Here is a 13,685-nt window from a genome sequence, read left to right on the forward strand (position 1 = left end):
GCCTCAAATCAGATATTTTATCATAAATCTTGTGGACAGCTGATTCTCCTTTTGTATTTCCTCATTCTTGCTGTAGTCCTAAAAAATCCTAAGTTTAAAATATTTTATTCTTGTGTTAGTAAATGCAAATAATATATTTTATGTAATTTCCTTCTACTAAACATTTCTGTCTAAGAAATTTCTAAGCTGATGTTTTGATTTGAAAAACATGGCAAGCTGTTGACCGAAGGAATCACAGCAAAACTTGCAATATGCTGCTAAAGACTGAAAAAAACCACTGTCTATACCAGCATAATATCTCGATTTGGTCAGATAGATCCCCACCCTACATAACTTTTACTTATAAATGGAGATTTAATGGAAACATTCAGAGCCAGGCTGGATGGGTCTTTGAGCAAGGTGTCCCTGCCTATGGCAGGGGGATTGGAATTAGATGATCTTTAAGGTCCCTTCCAACCCAAAACCGTTTCATGATTGCATCAATCTGTGAATGCCAAAGTTCCTCAAATGCCCCTTTGGTTATTGCCAGCATACGGATAGCAGGCACCTAAAAGTTGGTTTTTTTTAATACTCAGGTGTAGTTTTGTCAAAACAAGTATATCTTACCTGTGACAGAATATTGGAAGCCTGTTCCTATAGTTATACTGGCTCTCCTGAGGGCTGCTGGGTGGTGGCTGCCAATGCCAGTGCCCTGTGAAGCAGCTTGGTGTCATGGGACTGAGGTCATGCATGGGAAGTCTGATTTAATCTGCAGGGTTTTTTCCTGTATCTTCGCAAAGCAGTTAAAAATTTTAGTAAAATTCAGGGCTAGACACCATTTCGCCTCTCTGAAATTTGAGGTTTTTGTTAAATAATTTATCATTATTCCAAATTATCTAGTAATGGGCTGACAATTACTTATGTGTGTTCAAAGTAATATGCACAATTCCTCCTTTTATTCATTATGAATTGTGCTTTTGCATTTTAGTTTTACATATGTGTGCTTCTATAGTATTGAAAGCCTACCATAGGCTTACATCAGAATCATTAATTGTCTGATTAGTACTAATTACTAATTCTGTTCAGCAGAGATGGTTATTCAGTCTTAATCCAAATAACTATTGTAGTGGAATATCCATGTCCCTTGCTGACAAATGGACCAAGGCTTCCTCACTTTTCCTGCATGGTTTTATGACCACATCTATTGCACTATCCCTATGAGAATGCCTACAATTTTTTTTCATCTAGACACTTAATGCTCCCTTGCAAACACATGGTAGAACATGGAAGAAAAGTGAGATCTGTGTATTTTGAGGTAGAATCAATCATGTCATATTAACCATATAAATGTTGGGAGTCTTGTCTAAGCCAGTCATTAGGCCAGCTAAGTGAGACAGGATTGCTCAGACAGTCCTTCATTTATCCTAATTTTCTATTTTAGGATTGAATGAATCTGGAATTGATTGTCTCTCTCCATCACTTATAGAAAGAAATTAGAAGCCTAATTTAGACTAAAAGCCTAGGTTTTCAGTGACTAAATGTAGATAAAATGAATCCCAGCCCTGTGGTCCTCTATTGCAAATGGATACTCTCTAGATTACGTAGTTCAAAAAGTGAATGATTACTTAGAGCTCTTCTGCCATCATCAAAATTACTTAGAATTTCAGAATAATCAAATGAGCAGATCTTTTATTCTTACACCCACATACAAGACTGGAGGAGTGATATGAGATCATCAATAATTGGTTTATGCAGAAAAAAAAAAAAAAAAAGCATGTGCAAAAATAACTGCAATTCTTTACCCTTGTTTGTCTGTGAACTGGCTGAGGCTCAGGGAGCGTAATTCAGGATTTTCATGGTAGTTATGCACAAGGAGACTGATCCAAGGTTGTATCAGCAAACTGAAATTCAGTATATCCTAACTGTAACCCCCCTGATATCTTAATAAAAATGCTTCTTATGTATGGGTAATTAAGTTATGTATGGGTAATTGAGTAATGTATGGGTAATTAACCTATGCTGTGGTGCTGGTGTTACAACAATACATGTTTTTGAAGCAGAACTAGTACCAGGGCATGACTGACACATCATTTGAAGTTGTTGCTGTATTTTCACCTTTTCAACAGACCCTTGCATGTGGTAGATGCCTCTAAAATATCCTTTGTAATTTGTTTTACAAAGAGTGGTCACTCCTGCCAGCTGGCTTTTTCCTCATCATTGCAATGATTGAAGTGCAACTTTCTCTATTTTCACCTTCTTCATAGCACATTTTTAATGTGGCTACAGTTTTATTTAAGCAATTTGTGTGTCATCATTATGTAAATTAAATCTTCTTTAGCTTTAACATAGACTGTTTTAGTAATTGCTAATTAAGGGGAGAACATGTTTTCCATCATTCCTGGTGAAACATCAGTATTTATTCTTGCAGAAGAGCATAAAGGAGGTGACAATTTTTTTTTTTTTGATATCTCAATAAAGCTTTTATGTATGAATAGACAGGATGCAAATCACAACTATCGCTATATGTGAGATTAAAGACTGCAATACAAAAGTGAAAAAAAAAGGTGAGCTAAAGAGTCACATCTTCTTTTCTCTGAGTTACATTTAATTATAAAAAAAATCAAGAGGTACTTCAGAAAACAGTCTTTCCATGGGCTTACTGGACAATCACCTAAATAGTTTCATTACAATCTGACAGTGGAAGCTAATTTGCCACTCAAAAGAATTTCTATTTTTTTTTGGCCTCAGTTATGTTCATAGTAGTTCAAAAGATTTAGAGACAGAAAACACTGTTTAGACATTTAACCACTTCTTGGGTAACAGCACTGTTCCATTAAACCTTATTTGGCTTTTTTTTTTTCCCTACTTTTGAATACTCCATGCTTTTTGGGAAATATTTTGCAACATAAACCAACTGGCATGGAATCATTAGGGTTCAATAAGACCTCCAAGATCCAGTGCATCTTTCAGCTGACTACCACCATGTTCTCTAAAACATATCACAAAGTACCACATCCACTCCTTTTTTGAACGCTTCCAGGGATGGTGACTCCACCACTTCCTTGAGCAGCCTATTCTAAAACTTTTCTTTTGGAATAGGCTCTTTTCCATGAAGAAATTTTCCCTTTTTTCCAGCCTGAACCTATCCTGGTGCAACTTGGGACCATTTCCCCTTGTCCTAGTTGCTTGGGAGAAGAGGCTGACCCCCACCTTGACACAAACACCTTTAAGGAAGTTGTAGAGGCAATACATTCATCAAAACCATTTATTTATCTTAATTTCTGTGTGGATGGATCTTTTCTGCCTTTCATGTCTCCATTCACACCTTTTCTGTTGTATTTGATGGTTCTTCCCTCTGTTTGATGCTATTCCTATCCCATTATTTTCAATTTGTGGCTAGCCATGCTGAAAATAAGTAGCAGTTTTCATTGTAAATAGCTGCGTAGTGAAGGTAAATATTGAGAGAATTGCTTGGTGTAAGTTGCAGGAAAAAACAGACTAATAATGACACACATCCGTAACCATCTCTTGAGCAGATGTATCTTCAGAGCAGGTTTTGAAATCAAAACATAATGGATAGCAGGAACAAAACAGAAATATATCAAACTCCTCAGACTGATGTCCTTAAATTTGTTGTCTCTGATCCTGATAAGAATAAACCATCACTAGTAATAATTAAATAAAATTTAGCTCTAACGTTGATACAGAGCTGGGAAAACTCCAAATTATTTACATAGATTTATTTTGTTTATTTGGCAGTTTTTATGATGTAATCAGCTTGTTTGAAGCAAAGGATCTGTAAAAAGCTTGAAAACAGACAGTTTAAGTAGATATTTATTTGACGTTCTTATCCCACAGAGGCTCCTACTAGAAATGCAATCTAATTCATTAAAGTTCTGAACCACAGAAGCATAAAATGATGTTGGAATAAAATCCCATAATACTTACTAGTGTTTGTAAATGAGTAATGCTGTTAGGAATGCTTCCTGTCATTATCTGCTTGTGAAGGAGGCTGAGTGGGATTTCTTCAGATAAAGTATTAAGCCTCTCTACACAGACTACAGGTCTGATGCATTGAGTGGTATTAAAGGAAAACAGAGCTGAGATTACTTTCTGTGGAGTGCCATTTTTTACTGTTGTCTCTATTTAAAGTATCATAATGACTTTAGTGACCGTTTCTTAAACCCCTGTATGTAGAACTTTTCATCTTCTTGTATAAAATCCTTTATACTGCAAAATACTGGGTTTTAAGAATCTTTTTGTCCATTGTGTTTACAAGTAATTGGCATTTTAGTCTGATAACATTTAGCATCTTCACTGCTCTCATTAAATTTGTTTCAGTTAATTTAAATATTTCAGTACAGCTTAAAGCCATGTTGATTTCAGCTGTAATTTCTCATCTGACACATCCATTTCGGTGAAGCTGATCAGTTTTTTGAAAGACCATCTAAAAAAACAGGGAAACAGCTCAATTCTATCTTCAGTTTGAGCACTACTAATGCACTAATGCCCACCAAATTAATGAAATCTTATTTTAGTAATTACGTGAAAAGAGAATACATTTTAATAATTACAGAAAAAGAGACCCAGTACCTTTGCATATACCCTATAGGCTAGGAATATCATACTTGGTTGCTATAAATATTTGTTTTTATTGGTTAGAATTGAATTGTAACCAAATATGCCATATTTCAGAAAATAGGTAAACATCTTGATTTCATGGTTTTTTATCACTGAATATATTATAATATTTTTAGTGTACCCTGGTTCCTCATTTATGGCAGAATTCTATCTACAATAAAATATTTCTTTTCCAAAGAACCTACAGTTTACGTGTTGCTTGCTGTTCTCAAATCCAGGACTTGTGTCTTCAACTGTTACAGCCACAAGTTTTATAAACTTTTGTATCAGTTCACTGGCTTTCATTTCACAAGAACAAGACCAAAACTGTTTTAACCGTATTTAATATCTTCTTGTTCGATTTGCCTGATAAATAAAAGCTAAGGAGTAGAAACTTGTTCAAGATATCTGACTTGCTGTGTTGTGTTATTTTAGGAAATTTTCCAATTGTCATGACAATATCTTATAGGAATATAAAAAATAAATTGTGTAGTTTTCCAATAGTTTAAGAAATTCCAGCCTGTATATCATAAAGGCATCTACAGGCAATGTAAGACTACAAACCCATGAATTTCTGCACTCATACTTGCTCTGAGATGCTCTTCTAGTGTAAATCTGTGCTGTCACAGAGAGCTTGAGAAGCTGCACTGATGTGCTGGAGGTGACTCCAGTGACCTGAGGCATGTGATTCACTGACACCCTCATCCGACTCCTACATTGCTGTCTAAAGCCACTGAGACATATCTTTTTGCTTTCTCTTTTCCCCAGGCCCCAGCTACTGTTAAGACTGGCAAGAAAATATTACTGACATATTGGTAAGTCCTTTTGTTTTAAGTTAGGATAGTTTATATTTTCAACTTGTTTTGTTTGAATGCTTTTCTTCATGACCATCTTGAATGCTTTTCTTCAAAACCATCATGACACGCAGTTTAATTCAAAATATTATTTGATTCATTATAATACAGGCAGAGCTTTCAATTAGGGTTTCAAAAACAAATCTTTGCCGTTGCAAATGAGTGTTCGTATTGAAGGAAAGTGATTTAGCTTTTACCATTTTCTTTTGCAACATAACTTGGTTTTAAGTCAACTGAGCAAGTCTCTGAACATGTTGGAAATTAGGCAACAACTTTTCTAAGTGGTGCAGTTCATCTGTCATTCCTAAAACTCCTACTCTCTGGTGGCAGAAGTATATGTGATTTCAGTGGTATGGTTCATACACAGGATATCAAATCTAATGTATTTTAGAGAAGATGTCAAGATATCAGGGTGTTTCTCAGGAGCAGGTTCTCTTCCATCCCAGTCAAGGAGAGCTTCTAACAACTTCCGTGGTGGCTGGGTCATTCTGCTTTAAAGTTGACACAAAAAATTTCCTGAGTGTTAATGCAGTTATTTGTTATGCTCAAACTATTCGTATTATCTCCAATAAAATTTTTTCAAGTGGAGTTAGCCCTGAAAGAGTTAGCCTTTTATCTTCATACAGTTTTACTCCTATATTGTATGTTGATGTAATGAAAAATAGACCATCAAACTGATATTTTATTATATAACAGAAGCAATCTTTAAAACACTTAGCTAATAACATATCTAATAATAAATGAGAGTCCACAAATATATGAACCCAATTATTTCTGCAGGTCAATATAATATACAGTATGTTACCATTCCCTAGTACAAACTTGTTATATTATGCTGCTGTTCTACATATAACTTGAAGTATCTATCATTTCAAGGCATTAATTCAAAAATAAAATTAAACATGCTTTGTAAGGAGAATCCACCAAATCAGCTTGCTTATGAATTCTTGATAAAATATTTGCATTAAAAAGCATTGTGTGATTTTACTGTGAAAGATGTACTCTCTAGTAAATAGATTTTATAGAAGCAAAACAGATGCAACATGTTTTACAAAAACTTGGATCTAGTTCTATGAAACTGCCACAATTGGGGAGTGTTTTTATTTGAAATTTTATTGTTTTATTGACCATTTTAGAGCTCTTTTAGTAGTGAAATGATTGGCGAAGCAAGTCAACCAAATCAATGGAATAAAATTATATACATGTTAAAAAATACACTAAGGTGAAAAGGAAAGTAAAACAGATGTCTCTACTAATGCATACAGAAATGCCATCAGGAAGATGCTCATTTTAATTTTTCCCATTAAGTTTTGCATCTCTATAGATGAAGATTGCAATCTTAAACTCATCTTGAGGAAAGATTAATTTTATATGAAAATATTAAATGTTAACAAGAATGAGTCCTCCCCATGTGCTTTTATGTGTTGTTGTTCTGGTTTTCTAAAGCAATCGTTATGATTGAGCTGTACCACAGAGTTGAATAGAATTTTTTGTCTTACTCTGTGTACAGACCGAGAGCTGGCAAGCATTTTCCCTTGTGGGAGTCCCAGGTGAGCAGAATCCTATTTTCTATGCTGAGGAGGCAGCTGCAGGAAATGTCACAGTTCATTTTGAGGAAATCACACCACTGACCAGAAATCAAATCAAGCAGCGAATAAATATAGTGTTATTGGCTTGTTCTCTGCCTCTCCAGACTGCACTGTGTTCACCTTCACTTTATAGGCAGGTACTGGGTCCCAGCGCAGCTGTGGTACCTATGCACAAGGAAGCTGGAAAACAACTTTTGAAAGACTTTAGAAAGGAACAGAAAATATTGCCAGAATAAGAAGGTTCCTTTGAAAAAAGTGATGTTTATGTAAGAACATTACACCTTACTCTTGTTGAACAACTTTTAGGACCTGGTTAAGAAGGTGTCGAAACTAGATGCCGCAGATCATCTTCCCTAACACTATTTTCATCCAGCATAATTTAGAGAAATCTGTGGCAGAGCATTATCCTGGTTCTACAACCTCTTCTTGTCAAATTAGATTTTATGATCCATCTGTGTAACTAAACTAGAAAGGACTTAGATTGTGTAATATACTTTGTCACGCATTGTGTGTTTCCAACAAACATCCACCATGGTCTGAAGAATATCATACACCACCAGCTACTCTAACCTGGAAGCATGGTTGAAATTATTCTGTTTTATCACAGAAAATAATTCATCTGCATGGAGAAACCTGCTGTGCAGTCTGGCCTCAGTAGTTACAAGTAGCCATTGATCATTGTTTAAGTGATGGAGATGTACCCATAGGTATGGATTTAGAGAAAGGGTCAGAGCCTGATTCTAGCCCTTGCTGTTTCAAACGTTTCTGTTATAGCTCTGCTCAAATAGTTTTAATGGTATCATTTGGATAAAAAATATTGTAGAGCTCTGCAATAATTTTGGCGTAACTAGGTAACCATTTCAGATTTTATCTCATTAACTTTTGTAGAGTAGCTGTATGCTACGGCTCATGTCAGTTCTTGAAGCAGAAAAAGGCTATTTCATATGATAAGTTAAGCCTGAATTAATTTTAACTAACACAGAAATCCTAAGTGAAGAGTAAGCTCTTTTCTTAGCTAGTTTTACCTACTTAGCTTAGCCTTGCAAAAAAACATCTCCAGAGGACAATTCATTCTACCTCTGACATGAATGACACTGAAAATGTCTCTCACTTCTCACTGGCATTCAGATAAATAGAATGATTCTGAATACTTCAACTAGAACTGCTCCAAAATCTGACATGGTGATTTGCTGTATTTAAGCACATCAGTATATTCATAAATACTTTCTGTTTCTCATTTTCTATTTGAACATTATTAGCTTTGTTCACCTTTTTAAGGCATTTGTAAGTTGAGGTTGGAACAGAAACTTGTGTATTGTCTCAAAATAGATTGATTTTCAATAATTATATTTTTTTCCTCATTTTGTGTAAAGGATCAGTGACTGTGTTTTCTTCAGATGACTTAACAACTTATAAGCATTTTTTGGTATCATACTGTAGTAATTCACCATATGCAATGTGAAAAAAAGAAAAATAAAAGTTTTTGAAACATCACTGATAGAATTTCAACATACAGTATTAGAAAATATTTGCACATCAAGACAACACTAAAATTTACAACTGTTTCTACTGAGAGGCTTAGAATTTTATGGCCTTCTGTGATATTTTTCAGAAACAGAGGGAATTACTGTTGTGATCATGATGAGTCGTAATTTTCCTATATTAACCTTGGACCATCCAGGTCCAGTGTTCTGTCTGTTTTTAAATATTTTGTCCACTAAAGTATATTCTACATCTCTATCTCACATTAACATTTGCCAATCTTTTGTTCAGTTTTTGTCCCTTCCCTTGAAAGCCTTGAGCAGTTTCATTGCTAACAATTCAAAATAATAACATTTTAGTGTAGATAATTCCCAAATGAGCAAACAGGAACTCAGGCACCCAATTAAAGAAATTCAGATGGGCAGAAACTTCTGGAGATAATCTGTTCCAAACCTATACTTAGCTCAGACTATCTTCAAGGACAAGTTTGATTGCTTAGTGTTTTGTTCAGGTGAGTTTTGCTTATCTTCAGGGATGGAGATAAGGCAACCTGGGCAACCTTTTCCAGTATTTCATCACTCTAATTATGCACTGTTTTTTCCTCATAGTTAATTGAGATTTCTGTGCTTCACTTGTTTATATTGCCCATTCCTCTTCCACTGTACATCTTTAGGTTGAATCTGATTCCACTTTCATTATAAACACACTGAATACCACTCCCATTCTCTATAACCTAGATATCCAAATAGTTACCACATGCAGATTTCAAATGCTTTTTCCAGGAAAAGTGCTATCTCTAAAATAAGATATAGATGTAGAGATATTATTTATAAGTGGAATGAGGTGATTTTCTGATACATCTGCAAGAACCTGTGAACAGGAGTTATAGGTGATGAAACTGATGAGGGATGATAATCATACATTATTTTAACCTGCTAAAAAAAAGCAACATTGCAAAATTATCAAGTCAATATTACAAATACAACTTTCTGATTCTCAAGATGACTTTATAAAGTTATCAGACCTACAAAGTGCATTCAGGAAGAAAAATATAATAATCAGTAAGCAACTCAGAAGAGACAGGTTCAGTGCTGTGTGTGCATTTGTAAATCTATGTTGGTGGCGGAAATAGATTTTATATCCTGCTGCTTCTATGTTACATCTACAAACACTAGTGGAAAAAGAGTAGTTGTTAGGAGTGTCTGACCTAAATACTGTGGCTGACTAATGCTGAATCTTGTCCATGAAAAGCAGCAGCAAGCAAGTCTATTGATCAATATGCATGAAATATTGTTTACAGTGCAAAGTGGAATATATATTTTGTAAAAGAGAAAATACCAATTTTATCTGGTGCACTTATTGCACTAATTTCAAAGAAGCAAGGATAATTCATGTGCAGATGCAAGCTGCATTTGGATAATATGATGGTCCACTAAAACTTCATAGTAATTTTTGGGGCAGAGATCTTTGAGGTAATGTGTCTGTCCCAGCTTTCTTGGGCTGAAGTCATCATAAGGCCCCAAGATAGGTCCTTTGCGCCTTATTTTGACAAGGTAGCTGAGTATGATATTTGAGGTAAATACTCCTCAAATCTAAATCATGGTTTCCCTGCTTCTCTCTAGATTACTGGAAAGATCGGGGATTTTGAAAACAGCTCTGGTCTTTCTAAATATTGTGACATCAGAAAAGTTCTCTGGGTGAATGTCAGTCTGGGTGATTGATATTTATCCAGAATCCATTGTCATTTAAAAAAAGTGAAGTTCACAGCATGTTTTAAAAATGCCTTCCTTTTTGTAAAAAACCTAAAATGTAAATATGAATAATATTTATGAGTTTAGGATCTAGTCCAGAGACATTCTATGAAACAGCTAAGTAAACTCTCCTGTTTACTATATTCATGTTTAATTTGAAATGGGAATTTAGCATGCTGAGAAGACAATTCAGAGAACATTAAAATTCAAGCTGCTGTTCTGTATTCAATACTCTACATGCATACTGAGGTCCAGAAAAACAACACAGTATTTGTGTAATCTCTTCTGAAGTTGATCAGTATATGCGAATTGCCAAGATAAGACAACCTGTTGTGACAAAGTGCAAAATTATTTCCCTCATGCTTGGAAATCCTGGTTGGCCCTTGGGGTGTTTTTTTGTGGTGAGTTGATTTTGTATGAAAATTTATCTTTTTCTTTCCCCCGCCCCCCTCAGCAGATTCCTTAGGAAACCTAAATTAGCAGCAGAGAATCTTGTATTACAGAAATCCTATTTGAATGTAGGGTCTTAGTATCTCATTAAGTAATAAGTTCTCCAGAGGAGACAACCAGTGGGAACTCAAAGACAAAATTACTTGCCTGAGATTAATAGGATAGAGACCAGAGGATGCTCAAAACTCCCGAGTCCTAGTCCCAGCTGCTGCTGCCTTTCATGCTGTTTCACTTTCAGTTGCACAACCAAGAATCTTCATGACTTATGCCTCTAATACATTGGGGAAAGTTTTGTAAAACAGGAAACAGAATTAGGAACAACCACAAACTGAAAAGTAAACAATTTTATTATGGATGGCTTTTGGATATCCAACAGGGGGTAGGCTTCCACACAATAAGGTTTTAAAAAAATTTGAAATCATCTGTAAGTCACCATTATTCATACACTCTTAATGAGTATAATTTATGATAAGGCACAATGACACAGCACGAGGGATGTTGCCTAAGGCAACAACAAGCCTTGAGATGCTCAAGTAACAAGGTAATTGTGGTGCAGCTCATACACTGTTTGTGATGACAAATCCTAATCTGCTTTGATTGTCCTGTGCTATGAAAGAACAAAGCTGCATTGAAATGATAGACCCACAAGCCATTTTGATTATAAGGCTTGTGTGTTTTTTCACAACAATTTGTCCATAACTTCTTTCATGTCTGTTTGAAAGAGCCACAAGAATATATTTGCAGTAGTAGTTACATTTTATCTGTGTTTAAAGTTGTTTGGTGCCTAGTATTATACCTCTAATATAGAAATAAATCGAGGAAAGAGTGTTTTTTCTTGTTGTCTTATTTTTAAGTCTTCCCCTGTGGCCTTTATCCACCCTGTGATTTTTGATTTAGAAACGATCTCTGAATAATGCCCATACTATAAAAGTAACCCAGAAATCCTGATCCATTGGTAGCCATGCACAAGAGGAGCTAAAATTACAACCAGAATGAGCACTGCTCACTGTCAAGAGACATAAAAATCCCTCTTAAACTATAGAAAATATACTAGTACCTGGAAGAAAACATACCATACTCTAATCCAATTTTAGGAGCTCCAGATAGAGGTAACCACACTACTTCATGGTCAAACCTGAATTCAAAAAAAGTTGCTTAGAAAGTCCCTGAGGTGGGAGACAGGTCCAATAACCTTGCTGAAGACAAGGTAGGTGACAGCCAGTGCTCTCTCCTTAGCCAGAGATCCAGACATTTTTCATAGAAGGCAATTGTTGGATCAGCTCTGAGTTATCTTTCACAAATCTATACTGCCTGCTCCTGATCACCTCCTCCTTCATGTACACTGAAATGTGTTCCATGACTGACCTTCGTGGCTTTTCCAAGGACTGGGGTAAGGCTGACCAGTTGGTAGTTCCTTCCACTGTCTTTTCAACCTCTCTTGAGGCTGAGTGCAGCTTTTGCCTTTGACTTTTTTTTTTTATTAAAGTAGAATCGTAGTATCATTAAGGTTGGAAAAGACCTTTAAGATCATCAAGTCCAACCATCAAACTAGTACCACTAACATATTCATCATTAAACCTTGTCCTCCATATCAACACTTTTTTTGAACAATTCCAGGAATGGAATTGCTACCACTTCACATGGCAATCTGTTCCAATGCTTTACAACCCTACCTCTGATCTCTTTAATGAGTTGAATGAGGTACTAAGCTTGAAAGAAAAGACATAAAGTTTAACTTGATTTTTAAATGCCTGTTTTGATGATTTTTAGCATATTTCCAAAAACTTTCAATATGTGTAATTTGTACAATTATTTAAATTGATTCTTTAGTTATGATGACTTTACTACGATGGTATGAAAAGCATCCAAGATTACAATTTGTATTAATTTGTTTTAATCAAGAGTTTGTACAGACACCAGACAGGTAAGAATAAAACTCTATCAATTTCACTCTCACATGTTGCATTTGAAGTGGTGAAGCATTTTGTGTATGATTTTGTATTCTTAATACCATATATTTATATCTAGACAATCACTAAGGGTCCCAGTAGAGATAAGAGGCCTAAAATACCGAAATATAATAATGGCCTCTTCATGACAAAGACCTCTTTGTCTAAATAGGAAAATCAGAAAAAAATTGGGAAGGGAGGGGTGGAATGCTGTCCTCATTTTCAGCTGAGGACAAAAAACCCCACCACTTCCTAGAGTGATAATAATTAATTTGACTAAGATCATGGAGGTAGTATCTCAACGTCCCCTTGCTAATGTCTTTGTGCAAAACCAATCTGTCCCGTTCACTGAAATAACAAAGTTAAAAATTACAAAAATTTAATCAGTGTGCATTCAGAGGTACTTTAATGCAGAAGGAAAAAACCTCCAACTTAGTCAGTTCTCATCCTGTGTATTTGTAGCGCTTTAAACAGACCCATATTGAAAATAGAAAAGCTGCCTACTTAGAGATAAAGGATTCATTACTGGGATTAAAACAGAAAAATCTCTTCGTTGGTCATTTGCATCATTCCTCAGCCAAATTAATGATTTAAAGGATCTTACTGAAAGAAAATTTAATGCAAGATTTTTATCAGAGGTAAAAGGCAGCACTTTAGCACTTTGTTAGCAAGTAACAGTTCCAGACTTCTAACAGAGGGCTGATTTACCTCATATTTTTTTTACATGATGAGGAGATTAATAATCACAGTAGTGCTACAATGCAACAAGACAAGCATAAACTATGAATAAAAACCATATTGCATTCCAATGATTTGGGAAGGTAGAAGGAGCTATTCAATAGACAATAGTGAAATACTGTATCTCAGTATAGAAGATTTGAGGGCAGAACCTCACAGGCAAAAATGTTTGATTGTTAGGAAACAAAGGCCAAGAGGATCATGATACTTTCTTTTTGATAAAACAGTATAAACTGTTCATTTTTTAAAGAAACTGGAAGAACAATTTTACAT

Source organism: Melozone crissalis, unplaced genomic scaffold, assembly GCF_028551555.1.
Source record: "Melozone crissalis strain CALT ecotype California unplaced genomic scaffold, PUWL_Pcris_2 ptg000008l_1, whole genome shotgun sequence".
Taxonomy (NCBI): domain Eukaryota; kingdom Metazoa; phylum Chordata; class Aves; order Passeriformes; family Passerellidae; genus Melozone; species Melozone crissalis.